Source organism: Euprymna scolopes, chromosome 25 (assembly GCF_053919585.1).
Source record: "Euprymna scolopes isolate OS-2025 chromosome 25, ASM5391958v1, whole genome shotgun sequence".
In the NCBI taxonomy this organism is placed as follows: domain Eukaryota; kingdom Metazoa; phylum Mollusca; class Cephalopoda; order Sepiida; family Sepiolidae; genus Euprymna; species Euprymna scolopes.
In genome coordinates, this window is record NC_136506.1 from 11,139,293 (window position 1) to 11,152,194 (window position 12,902).

Consider the following 12,902-nt stretch of genomic DNA (forward strand, 5'->3'; position numbering starts at 1 on the left):
TAGTTCTGCTGGGGGATGGCTATTATACGACCCGACACAATGGAGTGTGTCAAAATCTAAACTGAATTACGTTTTCGATCTCTTCAAGATCGTATTATTACCTACACCTATACATACTCCCTCTTCCTATGTACTCTAATATCTTGTACCTACTTTTAATTACTATTTACCATATCCTATTCCTTCATTCTCATTTCATATCTAAATCTCATTAAGCCAGTTTTTTCTAAACTTTATCCTCTTCCGATGAGAAGCATTCACCTTCGAAATGCTATAGTCAAAAGAGATTTTTGTTTTCTTGATAAATAAATTTTGCTTTGTTAAAGATTTACTCTTTGATAAAATTACTATATTATGAGTTTTTTTTTTCAGAGTTAAGGTGGTATACAACGTATAAAGGTGTTTTTAATTTCTTATATTTTATTTGGATATTGAGAGCAGTCCTCCACTCCTGGTTAAAAATGAAGCGGCATATATCTTTTACCTGAAATATCCAAGCAAAATATAATCAAATAGAAACCTCTTTTAATGCTTCTTACACCCGCTATAACCCTGAAAACACTTCTCTAGCAGCATACGTGGAATAATATAAAATTTACAAACACACGCACCCATATATATATATATATATATATATCTTATTGTATAAGCTCCAATAATTATTGTTGAGCTTGGCATTATCCAGATAAGTCTCCTTTTGTGGAATTGATCTTTCTCTTTTCTCTAAAGCTATATATATATATATATATATATATATATATATATATATGTATATATATAAAGATTTTTTTTTAAACCTTGATTTACTTGATTCCTCCAGCCTTGACAGACGTGTTTTAAATATTCTCTCCAGTGCTTTTTCTTTTAATGATTTGGAATTCATTCCATTGGCGATTTTTTTCAAAGGAACTCTGCATTTTGGATCATTTTGGACCATTTGGAACTTACCCATTGGATTAGAAATTTTTAATTTGACCGTTTTGGATTTTACCATTCTTGGATTTTTTACCCTTCACCGGACTATCCATTCATGTGAAATCTTTTTATCATTTTTCTTTTACCTCCTATTCCCCTTACCTCACCTTTTTTAACCATGTAAGATCTGTGACTTACTTGTAGTTTCATTAAATACTTTTACATGCAAAATCCGATCCCACATTTTGCTAATTCCTGCCCTCTGATGAGAAGGAGAGTATTTCTTCGAAACTCCGCGGATTAAGGACTATCCACTTATCTTGTGCTTCCTTTTTAAAATTAAATATTTTTAACTCTTTTTCAAGATGTCTTTTAACATGTTTTATTAATCATATATATATATATATATATATATATATATATATATATATATACGTTCTTTAAAATAAAAAAAAGCGGATATTTATAAACTGTGATCGGATGTGGTGAAATACTTGGCTGTGAATAAAAAAATTTGTAACTTGTTTGGAATCATTTGACAAATAATAATTATTTCATAAACTGATGATTGCGTAATCATCAACTAATAGTGTCTATGAGAAAAATAATTTAAAGGCTTCCTTCAGTCTTGACAGACTATGGATACCCACTGTAAGGGTGCCTGCGCATGAAATTTTGTGTGGCAAGAGTTGCGTAATCTCCGACCACGCCTCTCCTGAGTCAACATTGTTGCATACCAGTGGCAAGTTGAGGTACAAGACAACTGGAAACAATGCCGAGATAAGCGGAGAGCACATACAGCGCCTAGAATTCCCAAATGGTCACCCATCTGGTATTAGCCAGGCTCAACGTTGCTTAACTTCGGTGATCTGACAAGAACCGGTGTGTCAACGTGATTATGCCGTAAATAATATTTATAAATATAATATACATTATCGGGACTCCTCATATATATATATATATATATATATATATATATATATAAAGTGGAATTGTCTGTATGTGTGTGTCTGTGTGCATACATTTCCCTACAAAACTACTCTGTCAATTTTAGGTCTATAGACTCGAGATTTGACATAAGGGGTATTAAGATTCGAGAAAATCTTTTTAATCGGTTATCGGCTAGAAATTTGGCTGTTATGGGGTCAAAGTTCAACGATTTGACCTTTGAAAACTCTGCCAAACTCCTCCGACAATTATGGGTCCAAACACTTGAAATTTTATATATGTTACTTGGACATGAGTCAAACTTTTTCACTTGTTAAGGGGACAAAATTGGGATAAAAGTTTTTAAAAAATTTGACCTCTGCGGTCTCTACCAATTTTTCTCTATGGTAGTTAAGGAAGCCTATTATATAGAAAAGCATTACCGTACATATGCACACTTTTTAATATATACATATGCACAGAAATTTATAAATAGTACATAGGGCCCGAGCAAAGACTGGCTGAACTGCTAGTATATATATATATATATATATATATATATATATATATATATATATAAGCTGAACGTCTGTGTGTGTGTGTCTGGTCACGAATAGGCTCCTATATGGTTGACTATTATAGAAAACTGATCCCATATAATGATAGATGTATCGAGACACAGGAATGGGTATGTTTGATCTGGCAGAACGGTGGTTCATTAAAATTGTGGGGTCTGCGTACGCGCCTGGTCCACAAAAGTATGGAAATAAAAAAATTAAAAGAAAGTTTACAAGTGTTTTCATATAGATGTACATAATAATACTTTGATCCACAGAATATTGTGATAAGTGTTTCAATGTGAACAAGTATGGTATAATAAATTATGGGATTTATCTATTTTATTTTTACTTCATATTTTGCTTTGGTGTTGATACCCTCAAATTCGAAGCTCTCTTTACAACGCTTCCTTTTCATCACCTATCATACTTTCATAAATCAGAGTCCATTTTCTGTAGGCTGTTTTTGACCCCTGTCAACGACGGGTACTTTTGCTAGTGTATATATATATATATATATATATATATATATATATATATATATGGAGGGGGTCTCGATTGTATAAATACAGACCTTCCTAAAAGTAAGTTTTGGCATAGTGTATGTAACGAAGTTAACTCTCTCAAACACTTAAGAAACTAATTATATCTTTTTTCCACGGTGACGGCCGTTGTTTTTCTTTAAAATATTCAAATTAGTTATTCGAACTGTAAATCGAAAAGTGAAAGACGTTATCTCCTGTTGGCGGATGATTTTTTTTTTATCAAGATAAAATATTCGAAAGTGAAACGCTTTAGGATCATTCGATAAAAGAGAAATGAAATTCGTGTAAACCAGAAATAAATTGTCTGCAATATTTTCATAAAACTAGAGAGAACAAAAACATGTAAATAAAATTGCTTATATTCTGTCGGAAAAAATTTATCTTAAATCTTTAGAAAAACGAATAATTGTCTTATGTGTGTGATTGTCAGGACAATAATCAATATGCCGGCTATGTGTAAGTAAATAGATATATTTGTGTGTGTGTTTGTCTGCTTATATGAAAAAATACATATTTATGTGTTTATATCTACGCGTGGATATATATGTGAAATATATAGATGTGTATATATATGAATTATATACATTAGTGTTGGGACGATTAATCGGAATCGGGAATCGAAAAAATGGGAACATTTTGGGGAATCGGTATCGGAAAAATTTGTGCGTATTTTCTGATGCCGAAAACGAGTCTTTTTACTGTTTATTTATTTTTGGCTAAAACTTCTCTTCTCTGGCTCGTACTATTGTTGAAATTATAAATTATTTAATGAAAAATAAAAACTTATGCATTTTCTCCAAAAGTGTACTTCTACATTCAGGAAATTATATGTACATATTTCTTTTTTGTGTGATAATTCTCACCCCAAAAGAACTCCATATTTAAAATTTGAAAAGAATCAGAATCGAAAATGTAGAACAGAATCAATAATTGTATCGGAATCGGGGTAAAATATGTTACTTGACTCATCACTAATATATATATATATATATATATGCGAAAGAAAACCCGAATAACAAGAAATATTACGTATGTATGACTTCCTTAGATTTCAAAACCCGATACTATGACCACAAAAGTACATTCAACAATAAAAAAAACACCGTATGAAAACAACATTAGTGAATAAATACTGGGAACTCAAAGAAAGCGGACATTCGCCGGTAGTCGAATGGAAAATAATAAGAAAAGCTACCACGTGTAGGGACCTAGACGACCCACGTAGATTATGCCTTCATGAAAAATTTGCTATCCTGTACTTTAAAAAATCCCAACATCTATTAAACTGTAGAAGAGAAATAGCAAACAACTGTGTTCACAAGATAAAATTTACTCTAGGATAGCGATACAAGATAGTTTTAAAATTAACAAAAACAATAGAAAATAAACAAATAAATAAATTAAATAAACATGAATATACATAAACGATCACGCATATATATATATATATATATATATGAACACATATATATATTTATATATAAACTAACATTAAAAAAACACTAACCTAGCTTTAAAACAGATCAAGAAACTAAATAGAGCACACACAAAGGAACAGGTAAACCAGAGGTCAAATAGGCCTTTGTCCGATAAATGCATGCTCATTGGCTGATAGGAAGGGCGCGGTGGATACTAGAAAGCTGATTGGCTTAGTAAAATCTCTATAGAAGAGGACCATATAAAAACGATAAACAACCACAGAATTCGCGCATAAGCCTGAAGAGTCCTAGAGTGGATGAAATGCGGAATATTCAGTGTAGCTTAATCGCCATATATATTTTCTAAATTACTATATATATATATATATATACTTCAAGATAAGTTTGTAATAGTTCCTATTGATAAAGCGGCAAACAATATAGCTTTTACATGTAAAAATATTACATATAACATTTATCGATAGAAGTAGGAATTATAAGTAACGTTTCAGATACCTATAAAGTAATATTAATTTAGATAGCATTATTCTGAATAATAGTACTATGAGTGAAAAAGTAGGATTAAAGTAAGAAGAAAAAAAACAAAAAACTTCCATGTATGTATTGGATACCTAAAATGCACAAAAATCCAGTTAGCGATAGATTATATTGTAAGTTCAAAGACGTGCATTACTGAACCTTTAACTAAAGCTATATCTAAAATATTTAAATTAATTATAAATCAAATAAATAATTTCCAGCAGAAAAGGAAATTCTATAGTAATATAAATCTATTTTGGGTGGTAAATAATTCACAGCCAGTAAAAGAAAAATTAGATAAAATAAACTCCAGAATAAAAGCTAAATCTATAGCGACTTATGATTTTAGTATGCTATATACTAAAATTCCACATGAAAAACTTATAAAAGCATTGAATGATACTGTAGATTTAGCTTTTGAAGGTGGCAATGGTAAATATATACTTTTCAAACTGTAAAGCTTTCTGGTGTAAAAAATAAAAACAGCAAAACCAGTGTTTCTAAAGGTATTTTAAAAATACTTATAAGTCATCTTATTAAAGAATATTATTTTCAAATAGGAAATAAAATATTATTCCAAACGATAGGTATCCCAATTGGGCAAATCTGTATTTACATAGACTCGAATATATATATGTCATCACAAATAAAAAATGATACAGCTAAAACATAATGTTCATGGGTGTATGAGATTTATAGATGACCTTATATGTATAAACGATACCGATGAATTCGAAAAAATTAAACATCTTATATATCCAAAGCAGTTAGAATTGAATTGTCAACATAGAGGACAACAGGCTACATTTCTGGATTTAGATATAAAAATTGAGGATTAAATTTTGCTTTATAAAATATTTGATAAAAGAAACGCTTTCCCATTTCAAATAGTTCGTATGCCGCATAAAATAGTACCTACCCTGTTTTTATGGAACCATTATGTCAGAGTTTTTAAGAATAGCTCGCGTTACTTTAAAATGATTAGATTTTATACCACGACTTTCTAGCTTAGTAATAAGGATGATAAAACAAGGTGGGGATAAAACTAAAATATTTAAACAGTTAAATAAAGCATTTGTTCGTTATCCTGATGCTTTTGAATCGTTTAAAATTAACCAGAATATATTAATAAAGAAAATCCAAAGCTATATTAGTAATGTATAAAATGTATTTTGAAAAAAATGTATATATTTATAAATATTTTTAACCTTAATATATATTTAATTTTCAATAAATAAGAATGTAAACATACAAAATACTAATCATAGTGGGAGTGATAAGTAGTCAAATGGACTAATCCTTATCTTATAAATACAAGACTGGTAAATTAAAAAATATATCTATTTTTAATTTGGAAACAGATGAATCTCACAAGTAAAAAATTCATTTTTATAAAGAGTAGATTAGCTAAATTACTTAAGAATAGGAAACTAGATCTAATGTTTGTGACATGTATTCTTAAGATTAAGGGAGGTGGTGTTTGATCAACACTTTGGGGAGCCATGATTTAATTTACTGTTTTGTTTTTAAATCTCCGAAAGAGTGTTTTATGGTAAACAACTGATGAACCCTTAAATTACTACAGTGAATTCGATAGAGCAAGTTGCAATGATTGCAGGTTATTAAATGACTTAGTGACTAAATCATTTTTGAACGAATGATAAACATTAATTTGTTTTTGTATATTTTTAAAGGTTAAAAAACTTCCAAGACTATATATATATATATATATACAGGTGGCAAAAAGAAAGTCCGCACTTGTGATTTTTTTCAGAAACTGCAAATTTAAGCTAAATTTAATGTAACTGTTTGAACAACCTATACCTCATTTGATTCGCCTTTCATTCTTCTATAGTTTTACCCGTTCATATTTGACTTTTAATTTAAGTTTAAAAAATTTGATCTCTGCGGTCCCTTTTAAATTACTCAGACAATTTCTTGGCTAAACATTTGAAATTTTACATAAAGGGTATTCAGAGATAGGGCAAGCTTTTTAATCAGTTTGGGTCGAAAATTTGAGCTACCAATATATAAATGTATGTATGTATGTTTGCATCCGACTAAAACTTTCTACAAAGCGACGGCTTTTCACAAGATCAGTATCGTTTTGAAGCTCGACCCTTCAGACGACAAATATCGAAAATTTGGCTAAAAACATTAATTTCTTCACCCTCAACTGGGCACTTTTCTACAGGGAGGGGGGTCGCTTTTTTGCCGATATTTTCGAAAGTCCTCCCCTCTTTTCGATTGTCTAGCCTTAATTTAAATCTACGTCACCTGCGGTTTGACGGTGGTCGCAACAGCAAAGACGTCAGGTTTTTCCCCCATTCTTTTCCGCCTTCACGGTATGGGTTCAAGCCTGCCTTCCTACTCCCACATTTTTTTTTGCTCAACATACACCTCTAAACACCCGGGCAACGCCAGGCTGAAATGCTAGTTGTGCATATTGAGAAGTGATACACGAATTACCATTAGCGTATTAAGCGATGCTCTTTGTAAACAAATCGAGCAGAGGTATTTCGGACGCTCGCTAAGCAGCCACCAATAGCGTAATGGTTAGGAGCCTTGACTGTCGTACAAACGGTCGGGTTTCAATCCTGGCTTGAGGTAGTTGCCTGTCTAGCCGCACTGATGAGCTTTGAAACAGCGAAACAGTACTGTATGTGGATGACTATAATGCTCCTCATCTTCAGTTGAGCATATTGGGAAGTGATACACGAATTACCATTAGCGTATAAAGCGATGCTCTTTGTGTAAACAAATCGAGCGATGAAAATTTCGGACGATGTCAAAACATCGTTAAACTCACTACTCGCTCAGCAGCCTTGCTTGAGGTAGTTGCCTGTCTAGCCGCACTGATGAGCTGTGAAACAGCGAAACAGTACTGTATGTGGATGACTATAATGCTCCTCATCTTCAGTTGAGCATATTGGGAAGTGATACACGAATTACCATTAGCGTATAAAGCGATGCTCTTTGTGTAAACAAATCGAGCGATGAAAATTTCGGACGATGTCAAAACATCGTTAAACTCACTACTCGCTCAGCAGCCTTGCTTGAGGTAGTTGCCTGTCTAGCCGCACTGATGAGCTGTGAAACAGCGAAACAGTACTGTATGTGGATGACTATAATGCTCCTCATCTTCAGTTGAGCATATTGGGAAGTGATACATGAATTACCATTAGCGTATAAAGCGATGCTCTTTGTGTAAACAAATCGAGCGATGAAAATTTCGGACGATGTCAAAACATCGTTAAACTCACTACTCGCTCAGCAGCCTTGCTTGAGGTAGTTGCCTGTCTAGCCGCACTGATGAGCTGTGAAACAGCGAAACAGTACTGTATGTGGACACTATATATATGTGTCCAAAAAATCACTGAAGGGTTTTGAACTTAAATAGATTTTGATATCTTTCTGTAATTTCAACACAATCTAAAACACTGGAAATGGGGAAAAATGCGAACTTCAATTTTTATTGATGAAAAATGTGATTTAAATGTTGCTAATTTTCAGATTCGCATATTTGTGCCCTTTCCAAAAACTCATGACAGATGGCAGAAGCCCTGGATGGTGATTTACCCCCCTTATTTCGTTCCGCGAGTTGACAGACCTCGAAATGTTAAAGCCCAACCCCTGCAAAAATTGAAGGAAAACATCAGTAACGAAATGAGGGAGTTGAATCACAATCCAGAGATTCTGCAATCTGTCATGAATAATGTTTTGGAAAGAGCATAAACATGCGAAGCTGAAAATAGGCAATGTTTAAAAGACATTATTCGTCATAAAGATTGTTTGAATTTTGCTTTAAAAAATATTCCCAATGTCTTAGTCCGATTGTGTTGAAATCGCGGAAAGATCTCACAAAAAATGAACTATTTCAGTTCAAAAGCCTTCGGTGATTTTTAAGGCACACACACACACACACACACACACACACACACACACACACACACACACACACACACATATATATATATATATAACGTGAAAGTATCTGTGTGTTTGAGTGTGTCTATGTCTGTCTGTCTATCTGTGTACATTTCCCTACACAATAGCTCTGTCAATTTTCAGTCTACAGACTCGAAATTTGATATACAGGGTACTGAGATTTGGGAAAATCTTTCTAATCCGTTTTCGGCCAGAAATTTGGGTCTTAAGGAGTCAAAGTTCAACGATTTGACCTTTGAGAACTCTACCAAACTCCTCCGACAATTTTGGGTCTAAACACTTTAAATTTTAGATATAGGTTCCTCGGACATGGATCTAATTTAATAACTTGATTTGAGCTCAAAACAATAAATTTTAAGGGGTCATAATAGGAGCCAAAGTTTAAAAAAATTGACCGCTTCGGTCTCTACCAAATTACTCAGACAATTTCTGGTCTAAACATTTGAAATTATACATAAAGGGTATTCAGATACAGGGCAAGCTTTTTAATCGGTTTGAGTCGAAAATTTGAGTTACCAATATATAAATGTATGTATGTTTGCATGTCTGCCTAAAAATTTCGACGGAAGTGACGGATTTTTACAAGATCAGTATCGTTTTGAAGTTTGGCCTTTCAGACGACAAATATCGAAAAATTGGCTAAAAACATTAATATCTTCACCTTCAACTGGACACTTTTCTGCAGGGTGGGGGTCGCTTTTTTCGCCGATATTTTCGAAAATCATCCTCTCCTTTCGATTGTTTAGCCTTAATAAAACCCACGTCACTTCTGGTTTGGTGGCGGTCGTAACAGCAAAGACGTCAGGTTTTTCCCCCATTCTTTTACTCCTTTGCGGTACGGGTTCGAGCCTGCCTTCCTACTACCACTTTTTTTTGTTTTGTTTTGCTCAACATACACTTCCAAACATCGGGGCAACGCCGGGCACTCGTGTTAGTATATATATATATATATATATATATATATATATATATATATATATATATATATAATGGGTGTACAGTTTTTATTCCTAGAAGTAGATCTACTGAAACTTATGTCGGTATTAAAGTGTGCTCCATGAATGAACAGTGTATTTATAATGTTTTTTGTTTACAATTATTATTAGCTACACATGCACCCACATGTTTCTGCAGCGATATCTATCAGCGATCATCCCGTCGCTTGGCTAGCAGATCGAAAGCCGTTCTAATGGGCTCAGATCAAGAACAGCTTATTTCTGTATGAGAAAAAAAAGAGTTGTTTTTATAAGAAAAAGATTTTTTATCTATCTTTTTACCAGGTGGGGGGAAAGGAAGGAGAACAACTAAAGTACTACAAATGTGGGGAATGGTGGGGCGGTGTGAGAGGGGTAGACATATGTGGAAAGGTATGGAGGGGGTCAGGAGCCAGTGAACTCGGACCAGCGTCGGAGCTGGAGTTTAGGGTTTGGTGTATCGAGCTTCATTTATTACTTACATATGTGTGTGTATTTGTGCGTGCGTCTGTATATGTGCATGACTTCAATTTGGCAAGTGTTTAATACCCGTATGCAAGTGTTTAATACCCGTATGCACATTCACATAAGCTTACAATAGGTGTTTTGTGTACAGTTATTGGGTTGGTGCAAAAAATAATGTCGTTTTTTTACGTTCGGCTATATATAAAAAAAACGGCATTATTTATTTGCACTAACATAATAGATTCCGTTGGCACTTTATCCCATCTCACCTCTGGTGAACGAGCGCTTAATCTAATTCACATCTTCATACTTTGTAGATGATTAAAAATGTGTGTACTTTTTTGTGTTCAAGAAATCGAAGAACGACAATGTTTCTATTGCAATCCACTGTATTTGCTAACCTTAATTCGATCCATTTGAATCCTCTATTTAAATTTGAAGATAATTCGATGTCAATATGTAGATTACATTTGTGGCTGATTTAGCCAACGGAAAAAATAAATAATTGATTTTAAATCACACACACACACACACACACACACACACACACACACACACACACACACACACATATATATACGTGTGTGTACATATTTGGTAAAATATTTTTAAATAACAAAAAAAAAGACATAATACCAAATAAAGCAAGTTAGAAAAATTCTTGGAAATTTTATTTTCCCTTTAAAGATCGTTTTGTTCTTTATTTTTAAGCTACAAATTGATAACTGTTACCATGGTAACAAAGCCCATTTCAGCTGTTGAGCTCTGATCATTTCCTCTTATAGATTGGCGAGTTAACTTGAGATTCCTGTCGAAATTGATTTTCAATACAACTTGCTCTGTGATCTCTAAGTTTGCATGCAACACGCATACAGATTAAATATAATGATTTCTTCTCTTTCTTTCCCGCACAAGAAGAGAAGCAGGCGGTGTAGTTCATGGTTTGGGGGAAACAATTTCTCTTCTTCCTGAGCTTTTCATTCAGCTGTTTTCCACGTATCATTTCCTCCCATTAACTCTAAAAGGAAGGCATCCTGACACTTCGACGCTTCTGCCTCCCCTACCTCGTGTGTCTGAGACAGTCAGCCTTAGAAAAGAAGTAAACGGAATGGAAGACACAGGGGAGGAGGTGATACTCAGGAGGCCTTCAGAGGGCGTTTCAATGCAAAAACAAGATCAGGCATTCTCCAGATGTATCTAAACAACGTGGCCATTCAATCTCTAAAGTTAACTTGACAGACCAACGGGCGAACCAAACTCCCCCTTTTTGGTCCCTCGACAAAGGAGGAATTGGACCTAGTAATACACTCCCGTTCGTTTGTTCGCATTTTTCTCAATAACCGCGCCTTGAATTATTATTTTAATTTTGCACAAACATTAGACATGGTCAAAGTAAATTTTTGTCAAACGGATTTTTCGGAATAACTCTGGTTTACCCCCCCCCTTAAAGGGCGCATTATAGTGGTAAAATTGCCTCCAAATTGTTCGTCCGTTAACACTCTTCACAATAACCATGCCTTGAATTTTTTATTTTATTTTGCACAAATATTTGCAACATGGTGACAGAACATTTTTCACACATGGACGGGGACCTCGCATGCTCGACTTGTTTTACTCACGTTCACCCCAAACAGAGTACATCGCCACTTGGACATATTGCTATTTGGGGCCTTGCTTATAGAAGATGAACAAGATATTGGTTTACGTTACACTTACACTTCTGCATATTAATAGTCAGGGAAGCATGGAGCAAGAAGAGGCAAGAAACTATTGGAATAAATGTCTTTCTGTCATTTAGGGTCCTCAACAGTGAAGGGGTGTGAATTTCACCTCCTGGCTATGCTGGTCCTGGATATAACCTAAAACTATATCCAGTGGTGAGGTCCCAGCTTGTGGGCTTTGGGGAGTGTGGAGCCACCCTTTAATTACTATTGCTCCCAGGTCCACTCTGACCTGGAGTGGTAGTACCTGTAAGGGTCCCAACTATGGTTAAGTATAAACCGACGTGAAAACAACAATTAAAAACATTTTCCTTCAAAATCTTTGGATTCGGCATTAAATAACCCAAAAAGGGTTGATATGCCGTAAAACAAAAACAACCAACCAATCCTGGCCATGCTGGGGGATGTTAGCAACCACCACAATCGGGGCACTAAGATATAGTGCTAAACAATAAGAGCAGGGAGAGGCGGATGGATATAATATGTATACAAACGCATATAAGCGATAAATGGGTCGCAATAATTAAATTCTGTTGCACTATTTTGATGATTCTAATTATTTTGTGTTATCTTTTTGTCTTTCACGGACGTGATGTTGCTAGTCTCAGTCTTTTCTTTTTTCTAAATATTTTTATTGCGCATGACCTTCACAAGTGTCTGGTCTATTCCCTGCTTTCTTTCTTACAGCTCGTTTGTCTCTTAGACATTTAAAGGTTCTTGATGAATTGCAAAAACCTATCTGTTATTTGATTGACCCCCCCTCCACTCTTTCTTCATTGCAACCACTTTCTCACAGGCGTGATTTTTCTAGTCTCAATCTTTTCTCTAAATACTATTATTGCATATGTTCTTCAGAATTGTCTATTTCGTGCTTCCGTTGCTCCAGCTCATT

The 12,902-nt window shown here is 34.1% G+C and overlaps 1 long non-coding RNA gene and 1 pseudogene across 5 annotated transcripts in view; one reads left to right on the forward strand and one right to left on the reverse strand.

Annotated features, from left to right (window-relative positions):
• The window catches only part of LOC145247278 (uncharacterized), a 1,304,641-nt gene that overhangs the window by 1,137,549 nt on the left and 154,190 nt on the right, over positions 1-12,902 (forward strand). The window lies entirely within an intron of this gene.
• Positions 1,708-1,824, reverse strand: LOC145247759 (5S ribosomal RNA; annotated as a pseudogene).